Genomic DNA, 10,599 nt, shown 5'->3' on the forward strand with positions numbered 1-10,599 from the left:
TTAAAGCAGCATTTTATTAAGCTATCAATGCATTGACTAAAATAGCTGAGGTCACACTGCAAAATAAGAACGGTTAGTTCACTTATATTCTGCCTTATTCCAAAAAGGATTTAGGCAGTTTTCAAATATTAAAAAGAAAACATAGCAAGATAAAAGAAAAGTAAAATAGATGAGGGACAGAGAGAAAAGGAAAACAAGGGTATGAGAGTCAGAGGGAACCTGAGGGGGTTATTACCCAAATGCATGCCCTGATCTCCCATCACACAAAGAACAGCTAATAGAATTCCAGCTTTCTTTACAGGCTATATGTGAACTGTACCTGTCTTGTTCATCCACATATCCCTAGCCTCCTTCACAGACCCTGGTATCATAAGTGAATGAACCAACCAATGAATGAATGAATATGAGAAGAAGAGAGAAAACAGTAAGTTACAAAGTAAGACAGAAGTAATGCAGTTGTTCATTCAAGCAGACCTCTAGGCGTATTTGAAATTGAGAGGGAAAAAATTTCCAAAGGGTGACTATAGGTATATGTTTTCCTATGCTTATGGCTTAGGTATAAACATATTTCAGACATCAAATACAAATAACTGAAAACAAAACTGTCAATACTGATATCACATTGAATACAACTCTTAAAATTAGTGTATAGTTAGTAAAATTGTAGTCAAATAATTTATACTACATCCCACCTTAAATCTACATGCTGATAGCCCTACCATTAACACACACTTGACCACAATGAATGCTCAGAAGCTTTACCTAATTTGGACAGAGCATTCATTGTGGTCAAGTGTGTGTTCCTATCTGGATGAATTTAGTGGGTGAACAATAAATGAGCCATAGTTATATAATTAAAATCACTTTCTTAAGCCATAGGATAAAGATGCCTACCCTATCACCTCTCTCTACCCCATAGCCTTTTAGCCACTTACTTCCTTTACCCAAAACATGAAGTCTACATAGATGGGAATTTACATAGTACAAGTTCATCAATAAGATAGCTTAATACACCCCAATGGATGTGTCCAGTGGATAATACAGCAGCACAGCTACATAGGGGTTGCAAATGTTCCTTGGTAATTTCCTGAGGTTTTGCTGGGGTGCCAGCCATGGCAGTGGGTATTTCTGGGCTCTGAGAAGATCAATGGATAAAAGCATAGATGATCAGGGTCTTTCCTTGGGATTAGGATGTGGATAGTTAGGAAAAAGAAGCTTGTTCACCCTACTTGCTAATTTAGAATGCTGAAGCCTAGGATGGTTGGAAGTCATATGACTTTTACATGCCAAACTGATTGGAATGTGTTGCTCAGATACATGTTCAAAGGAATACTCTGGAGATTTCTATGAGGGTATCTTTACATTTTAACATTTAAAATGAGGGACCTGAGTTGATCAGATTTCTCACCATAATATGGGTAGGACTCATCCAATTAGTGGAAAACCTAAATAGAAAAAAAAAAACAAAAAACAAAAAACTGACCTTCCCCAAGGAAAAGAATTGCCTTTTTCTATACTGTGATGGCACTGGAATGAAAATGCAATATTGGCTCTGTCCTTGACCTCTAGCTTTCTGGCCTACCCACCAGGGTTTGGACTTAGCAGCATCCATAATCATAAGAGTCAATCCCTTAAAAATGCATCTCTTCCTATTACTATAGTGCTATATCTGTATAGATAGATTATATAGATATATATACATTTTATTAATTCTGTTTTATGGAGAACCCAGATAATACACCATCTTTTCTATCTCTTGAAAAAAGGACATTAGTAGTGGAGAATAAGAAGCTACCTGAGTGAAAAAGAAAGAGGGTGAACACAAGAGACAGTGATGCTTGCGTTCTTTGGTCCAACTGTCCATCTAGACTTTCAGTTTTATATAAGCAAATAACTTCTCTTTTTCCTTAAGTTAATTAGAAATTGGGTTTCTGTTATCTGAAAACAGTATTGACAAATACATATTTCAGTTTCTTTTCTTTTTTCTTTGATGAATTCGATGGCAAAGGATCTATGTCTTGTTTATTTTCAATTAAAATAAATATCACTGAAATTTTCACCTAAAATGAATCTCTGGTCCTGCCATATGTTATTTCTATATCTAGCATAAAACAATACTCTCTTTCTTGGGCACTGCATTTTAAACACTGGAAAAGATTTTCACATTTATTTTGTTATTTGACCTTAGAGTTTATTTTTAATGGGCTTTGACCTGTATAAAATAATGTCACACAAACCCCCCACTAGCTAACAATGTTGATGAGTAACCATAACATCAACTACAACTACCTAGTAAAGACCATTGTATTTGTGCATTCAGCATGCTCAGCTTAGAAAGTCAATTTTCCAAAGGTTTGGAAAATTACAGTGAGAGAAAGGCTCAGGATCCGGTTTTCATTTGAGGTTACAGGACCAACAATAGTTATTTTCCTTTAATAGTCTGGTTCTTTGTTTTGTGCTAGAAAGTGATCTCAGCTTTTTTCTCCCATGGTTGTTCATTTGTTATTTTGAATGGATTTATCTTCCCAGTTTCTGTGTTCCTGATCCTGCACTTAGGAGGAACAGATTTCCCTGTATAATGTTTCAAGTCACTTGTGTTCATTAATGATGTAGATAATCTTGACATTAGTCAGTTTTGAAGCAAAGCATACTATAGAGAGGCCACTGTTTTCCCATAGGAATAAAAAGAGAAAATATTTCAAATTGCTCATGCTAGTTATTAGAAGCAAACACTCAAACACTGTAAAAACAGAACCACTAGAATTACTCTGCTTTCACATAGAGAAAAAACAAGGCAACTGCATCATATGACTGCACTCATAGGGAGAATCAATCTTTGAAAAACTTTTTGGTTCTTTTCCAACTTAGTTTCCTGTTCCTATACGCATGTTGCAATGCAGTTACTTTTAACATAGCTAGCATTTGCAGCAAAATAAGTTAACAGCATATTAGTGGCGACTGTCAAACAAACAAAAAAGGGTTTTGCAAAACCTTCTGATGATGAATTATTTAAAAAGTCTGATGGTCAGTTTTAGTTTGTTTTGCCATACCCTAAAAAGATATTTCTTTAAAAAAAAGATTTATTAGATTTATTGATTTATGCATACAGAACTGGAGTACAGGCCAGAGGTGCAGGAGCGGTGCGGGGATTCACCAGAGACAGAGTGGGGAGCAGTACAGGCTGATGATGAAGTACACTGCTGAGGGGAGCAGCTGGCAGGTCAGGAGAGGTCTGCTGTGCCATGTGGGTCACCTCTGGGCCGGAGATCAAACTCACACTGAAGTGGCTGCAGCTAGCTTGTAGTGCTGCGCCCTAACTGGTTGCACCACCAGGGAGGGCCTCCAAAATAACATTTCTAACAACATTTTTTGAGATAGTTGCAGTAATGTTTTAATCTCAGTCCATCAACAATGAGTTGGTTTTTAAAATCTAAATTACTTTGTCATTCTTTATTTTCAATCTTATTTTTTTCCACAAGTCAGATGGAAGCACTTGGATTATATCTATCTGTGTAGGGAATTTATCTGAAAACAGTTTTTTTTTCTTCTTCAAATATGTTTCTACAGAGGAGAAAATTATCTCACAGATTCTAATTATTATCGTCAGTGTTTTGGGAAGACAATTGCCACATCATTCATTCATTCATCCATATTTCTGAATCTCATTCTTATCATTTTTTAAACCGGATCATGCTTATTCTTACCTGCCAATCAGTTTCCTTCATTGTTTTTATAATGCTTCCTAAGATAATGTATAGTTATGAGAATAATGTCTAAAAATATTTGAATATCCTTTCTAGTCTAGATGGGGTTCTCTCCACTCTCCCTATTAAAATTGATGCTTTAGATTCAAGTGATTTCTACAATAGCAGATTTCTCACTTTGATGCATGAGTCAGGCTACTGTACTTAAGATATCATATCAACAACTCGTTATCATGAGCTTTTTAATCCTAACCCAAAGTATGAAATAATTTTGTATGAAAAGTGAAATATTTATAGATTAAATAACTAAAATTTGATCTAGTATTTATTCAACATCTGATTTCCATATAGCCAGATATTTTGCACACTCCACAAAAGAATATGTAAAATGACACACACATTCCATTAACACTATTAGAAGTTTTTGTATATCAGTGAAAATGAAGAGACAATGATATTCATATTTAAGAATTCTGTTAATTCAGCAGTAGAGCTTTTCCAAACCATTGTGGGTGGCCAAAAGAACTGTTCACTCAAAGCCAAGTGCAACCCTTGATTGCTCCCATAGAGTAACAAGAAAAATGCAAAGTTTAATTAAAAAGAGCTAGAAGACCAACCTTACTGTTTAATTAAACTGTACACACTTTAGAGAACGCAATGTTTAAGTGATACATCTTGTTTCTCAGACATCCTTTGTCCAATCTTGGACCATTCCCATGTAGTCCAAAGCAAGCCAGTAATGGATGTCATTTTTATTCCCTAGGAGACAACTCCATGTTCTATAATTCCACTTCTATTCTTTTTCAAGGTCTGTGGAATGGTATTTTCCCTCTCAGTTTCCTCAGTGGTTCTTCTCTCTAGACATTTTGCACATTTGGGAATGTTACCAAAAGCCTACTGAAGGTTGCGGGAGTAAAGCAGTACCCAAGTGAAGCCTGAAGGACTTTTGGGGATGTAGAGAGAAGGCAATGGTGGCATTTTTCAAATCCTTACTTTCATTATGTTTGCACACTGACTGTCATAACACTGATAAAGGAAGTCTCTAACAAGCTGAGATATCTCTCTGGATGACACAGTTCTTAAGGATTCTTTGTGCCTTCTGAGAAGTAGCATATAGTTATGACGTCGGTTAATGATGCCTATTATCTTGACTTTCTACCTTTGTCCATGGGAGAGGACCTATGTCTGGTCACTCCTAGGCCAGGGAAGGAGAAGGAGGGGCACTGACAATCAGTATTTCATTTTTCTATCAATTGATCCTCTCTGGAATTCAATACATTCTGTAGGAATTAAACCTAACAATTTTTGCTTGATTGTCTTCCACATGAAACTGTGAGAAACCTAGGGGTATTCAGAAAACCATAAACTATTAAGAGAAACAAACTCATTCTGCATTTTTAAAAGTCCAGTAATCTATATGCACAAAGGGAAAGTAATCCAATTCTTATTATACTCAAAGATCTTTCACTAGTGTGAAGCTCAAGGAAGGGTGTGTGTGTATGTGTGTGTCCCAGAGAGAGGGACAGAGATAGAGAGAGAAGAGGCTTTAAAATAACTCCAAAAACTCAAACTCCCCAAATCACCATCTCTTCGTGGATAAATGTCCAGCCAAATAGAAAGCACAGAGTGGGATGGCTGAAGCCTGAAAGCTCACCAGGAATCCATGGCAACTCTCACTGGGGAACCACAAGAAAGGGGCTAGCCAGATCCCAGAGAGCTGGGACAGAAAGATAGACCCAAAATTCACAACAGACTGCAACCTACCAGAAAGTCTAAATGACTGTTGCCATCACTCTACCCACCTACCAAAAAAACCAAAAGTCCCAGTGGAAGGAAGAAAGAATGTCCTGAATGAACTCTACAAATACAGGCTTTGTGGACTCCACCCCCAACCTAGACACTGGAATTACAAATCCCAGCAACACCAAAGAGAAGCGTGATGGGACCTGAAGGTAGAATTAAGCAGCCAGGTTTGGATATAAAACTGAACATGTGGGCTCTGGGGGTTTCATGGCTCACAGCTTGTCTCTTGTCTCTTCACCAGCTTTCAGTGTGATATTGGTGTTACAGGTCAGTGGAACTGATAGGATGCATTAATCAAGTTTTCTTTCTCTCTCTCTTTTTTCCCTGAATTATTCATTTTCCTTTTCTCTTGTCAATAAACCCATTATTAACATTTTTGTGTGCACCTGCAATTGAATCTTACATGCATAGGTGAGGACCCACAATCAGGCAACCCAATTCACAATTGTGAATTCACATTAACCTGCTGTAACACCAGGAGCAGCCTCTCCATGTGTCTCTTATTTATTCCACACCAATTTATATATCCACCTTCCTCCTTTCTATTCCCAGCAGTCCCATTCAGGAAGTCCAATTCATGGTATGTGGGAAGTTGTAATCCAAGGTGTCTGAGCTGTAAGTGCCAGGGAAGAGAGGGTGAAGAAGATGGCACCCACTCCACCAGCTTTGGCAAATGCTTCTCTCCCAGCCATAGCAACACATCCTAAACACACTCGCCTGTCTCAGAGTCCCTTCCCTTTAAACAATCAGTCCTCAGGGTCATGAAATGCTCATGGACATGAGGAGGTGGTCTGACAGCTCCTCAAAGTCACAACTATTCCTGTGATATTGTGATTCATAGGAATACATACATTTGGATAACCAAAATACATCTGTAATACAAATTTCATCTTTATCTTTTTGCTGACTCACAATTCCTCCAAAGGTTTGGAGTTTCTAATTCTTTAAAGTTTTAAGGCATCTCTTGTTATACTAATGAAATAACTTTGGGAAAATACCTGAGGGGGTTGGGAAACTGATTACCAGGGAAACCAATATGAAGTCCCTGAGTGGGAGGTGAAAGGGGCTGAGGCTGAGTTCAATTGCCAACGACCAATAGGTTAATCAATCACATCTATATAATGAAACCTCCATTTTGAAGAGCTTCCAATTTGGTGAACATGGAGAGACTTAGGGGAGAATGGTGCTCCTGAAGAGGTCATAGACATTCCTCACTTTTTCTCCATAACTTGCCCGATGCATCTTTTCCATCTGGCTGCAATTTGTATCCTTTGTATCCTTTGTAATAAATGATGATCTAGTGAGTAAATGGGTTTCCTGAGCTCTGTGTGTTGTTCTAGAAAAAGTAATAGAACCTGAGCAGAGTGCCCTGGGTATCTCTGGTTGATAACCAGTCGGTCAGAAGCGTAGGTAATAATCTGGGTTGATAAGGGCATCTGAAGTCTGAGGATGAGGTCATGGGTACCTTGATTTATATCCATTTGGACAGAAACATGGGCTTGACTGGGATTGTGGTTGTTCTCTAAATGATGGACAGCCTTGGAAGACTGAACTCTTAACTTACGAACTCTAATGGTATTATTTCCAAATAGTAAGAATTGCTTGCTGGTATGGGTAAACCTCCACATTCACTTTGGAAATTGGGTAAAGGAACTCAAAAACATATTTCCCATGAACCTGCCCCAGTATTTTTATGCCATCAAAATTTAAATAAATTCTTTTGGATAAGGGTAGAAAATTCTTCAGAGTACTCAAGGTAAAATCCAAATTTGTGACCCAGAAGAAGCATATTGCTAGAGGAACAATGAGGAACAACCTCAGAGTCAGTGGGTGACACTCGTTAGCCAAGGTGAGTCTTTCTGGATCCAACCCCTGACTCCTGGAACAGAGACTGCTGGGCACCAGAGGTGGAGCTGAGTCACTGTGTTGACCTCAAAATACAAAACACAATAGAGCACACTCTGGTTTTCAGCTGATTTCCCATTGCACTCTGGCCCGCTCACCTATTGCTATCCTGGGGTCAGACAGGCAGTATCTGGCCACATGCTGGCCAATAAATTTTCTTTTCCTTTTTCTCTCTCTTGGTTCTCCTTTTACTTTTTTTCCTACTCCCTATATAAAATCCTTTAATTTTAGTTTCTTTGTGTACCCTGCATTCTTGAGTAATTGGTGAGGAATCATAGACTAGGTCACCCCAGCCTCTTGCCAGCTTGCTTTGTTTAAATATTAGACTGGTTAATACCTTCTGACACTTTACCAATGTCTGGTTCCTCATGTTTGTGCAATTGCTGAGTGAAGATTTTAGAGCTCCTCCAAACCATGTGGTTTTCTTTTCTTTTTTTTAATTAAACACACACACACGCACACACACACACACATATATTACATCATTCTTCATTTTATACATTTTTTCATCTCGGTTATAATCCCTGTGGATTTCCCACCACCAATTCACACCATGTGCCATCACCATAGCTCTGCATTGTTCTTCCCACCCCAGTTTTGATCCTATCCCCTTCTCTACCCCCATAGAATATCTCTGCAAACCAGGTGGTTTTCAAAAGTGGAAAGTGAGATTGCATTTAAGTGAACCACTCAAGGCTTTTATAGGCATAGAATTGGAACTCCTAGTCTAAAGATCTTTGCATATCTGTATCTTATGAGTTGGAAGGTATGACACAAATGGAAATATAGAAAGTCAGTATTAGCTAAAAGCAGAGAAACCACACTTACTTACATGTAATATGAAGAGTTGGAAAAGAAATTGGAGATCTTGCTTCTACCAAAAAGACCAGATTCCCAAGAGAATTCCATAGGGCCTGAGAGAGTGTATTATGCATCTCTAAAGCACAGACTTAAGGGGTGGGAATCGGTTCTAGGGAAATCGGTTTGGGAAAGGTCAATAGCATTTTAGACCCTTGGAGAAGTCAAACTTTGTATATCCATTGAGGCTTGACAAAGAAAGGCTAGAAATGCCAAAATGACAGGAAGTAGTGTGAATATAATGCAAAATGTTCTGGGAACAACCTCCCCCCTGGCCTAGCAAGAAGGAGAGCAAAACCATCTGCAGAGACTAGAAGTGATGCAGCCAAGCTAAACTATGCTGCCTGTGACGAAAACCAGCCTTTTAACACCCCACTAATGACCAAGAAGTCAGGTAAACAACAGGCCTCCTGTCTTTACATCCTCGCAGTACTTCCTTTAGAAATCAGGGAAATGATAAAACTCCAGCATTTGCTTTCCTCTGTACATAGAGAGCATCAATAGATCTTTAGTCAATGACTGGCTGTACCTAGGTATATAATCTTTTTTTTTTTTTACATCATTCTTCATTTTGTGCAATTTGTCATCTCCATTGTAATCCCCAATGGTATCTATATAATCTAAACTCATACTTGTGATTGCTGGAAGGGTTCTCACATAGTACAACTGCTTCCAGGCTCCAATCCTCACTTTGCTTATCTAATAAACTCTTTGTCCAACTATCATTGAAATTTTTATTCCAGTTAACAGTAGCTAAAGAGCACTTTTCCTCCACACTTCTGTCCTTTATAGGACCTAGTAGAGTCATAAAACAAAGACTCAGGCTGGTGATCTCTGGAACCAAATAAAAATCACAGTAAACATAGAATTGGGTCAAGTTCCCCATCAATGTTTAACACTTTCATGTTATAAAGCAAATTGTGGTTGATTTTCTTTTATGGGTATGTGATAGTTTTCACACTCTTCCTATGAATTGGTCAGCAACATGGATCTCAATTTATAGACACCCCAAAAATAATAGAAAGAGAGGAAAGAAAAAGAATGACAGAACAAAGTATACACAATGGAATAGAAAAACCTCTCCAATAAATGGTGCAAAAGAATAAAACTAGACCAATGCCTCACACCAGGCATGAAAATCAACTCAAAAAGAATAAAACACTTGGATGTAAAACCTCAAACCATGAAATACATAAAGTAAACATAGACAAAACACTCCATGACATAAGTCCTAACAATACCTTTGCAGACTCATCTCTAGAAGCAAGGAAAATAAAGAAGAAAATAAACAACTGGACTGTATCAAACTAAAAAGCTTCTGTTTAGAAAAAGGGACAGCGAACAAAAGAGACACTACTGAATAGGAAAAACATATCTGCATACCATGAATCTGGTAAAGGATTGATATTGAATATCTACAAATCAACTCAAGAAAAGGAAAACAGCCCAAACAAAAATAAGGTAGAAAAGCTAAATAGGCATTTCTCTAAAGAAGACATTCACACATCCAGCAGACATGAAAAAATGCTCACTGGGAGATGGCTCACAGTGCTTTGGTAGTGGGAGAACTATGAGATTATACCTGAGGAGAGAAAGCAAATACTGCCCCCAAAATTAACAATGATGTGAGAAATTTAATTAATTAATTTAAAAAGCAAAGCAAAGAAAAAATTTTCATCATCACTTATCATCAGGGAAATTCAAATCCAAACCACAATGAGATACCATCTTACACCTGTGAGAATAGCTCATATCAAAAAAAAAAAAAAATCCACATACAACAAATGCTGGTGAGGATGTGGTATAAAAGGAACCTTCTTATACTGTTGGTGAGAATGTAGACTGGTCCAGCCTCTATGGATAGAAGTGTGGAAATTCCTCAAAAGAGTAAAAATAGGACTATCATCTGACCCAGCAATTCCACTCCTAGGTATCTCCCCCAAAAGCACAAAAACACAAATTTGAAAGGAAACCTGCATTCCTATGTTTATAGCAATGCTATTTACAATAGCCACAATATAGAAACAACATATATGGTCCAGCCACAATATAGAAACAACATATATGCTCCAAAATAGGTGAATGGATCAATAAAGTGTGGTATATATACAATGGAACACTATTCAGTGATCAAAAAATAAATAAATAAATAAATAAACTCATGCCATCTACAGCAAAATGGGAGGAGTAGGAAGGGGTTATTCTAAATGTAGTAAGTCAGAAGGAGAAAGAGAAATACTGGTGGTTTCACTTATATGTGGAACCCAGAGAAACCAAACAAAGGATCAGAAAAAGACGAACTATAAGAATGACCCTTGAAAGCTAGCCA

Source organism: Condylura cristata, unplaced genomic scaffold, assembly GCF_000260355.1.
Source record: "Condylura cristata isolate star-nosed mole 26May11 unplaced genomic scaffold, ConCri1.0 scaffold00010, whole genome shotgun sequence".
Taxonomy (NCBI): domain Eukaryota; kingdom Metazoa; phylum Chordata; class Mammalia; order Eulipotyphla; family Talpidae; genus Condylura; species Condylura cristata.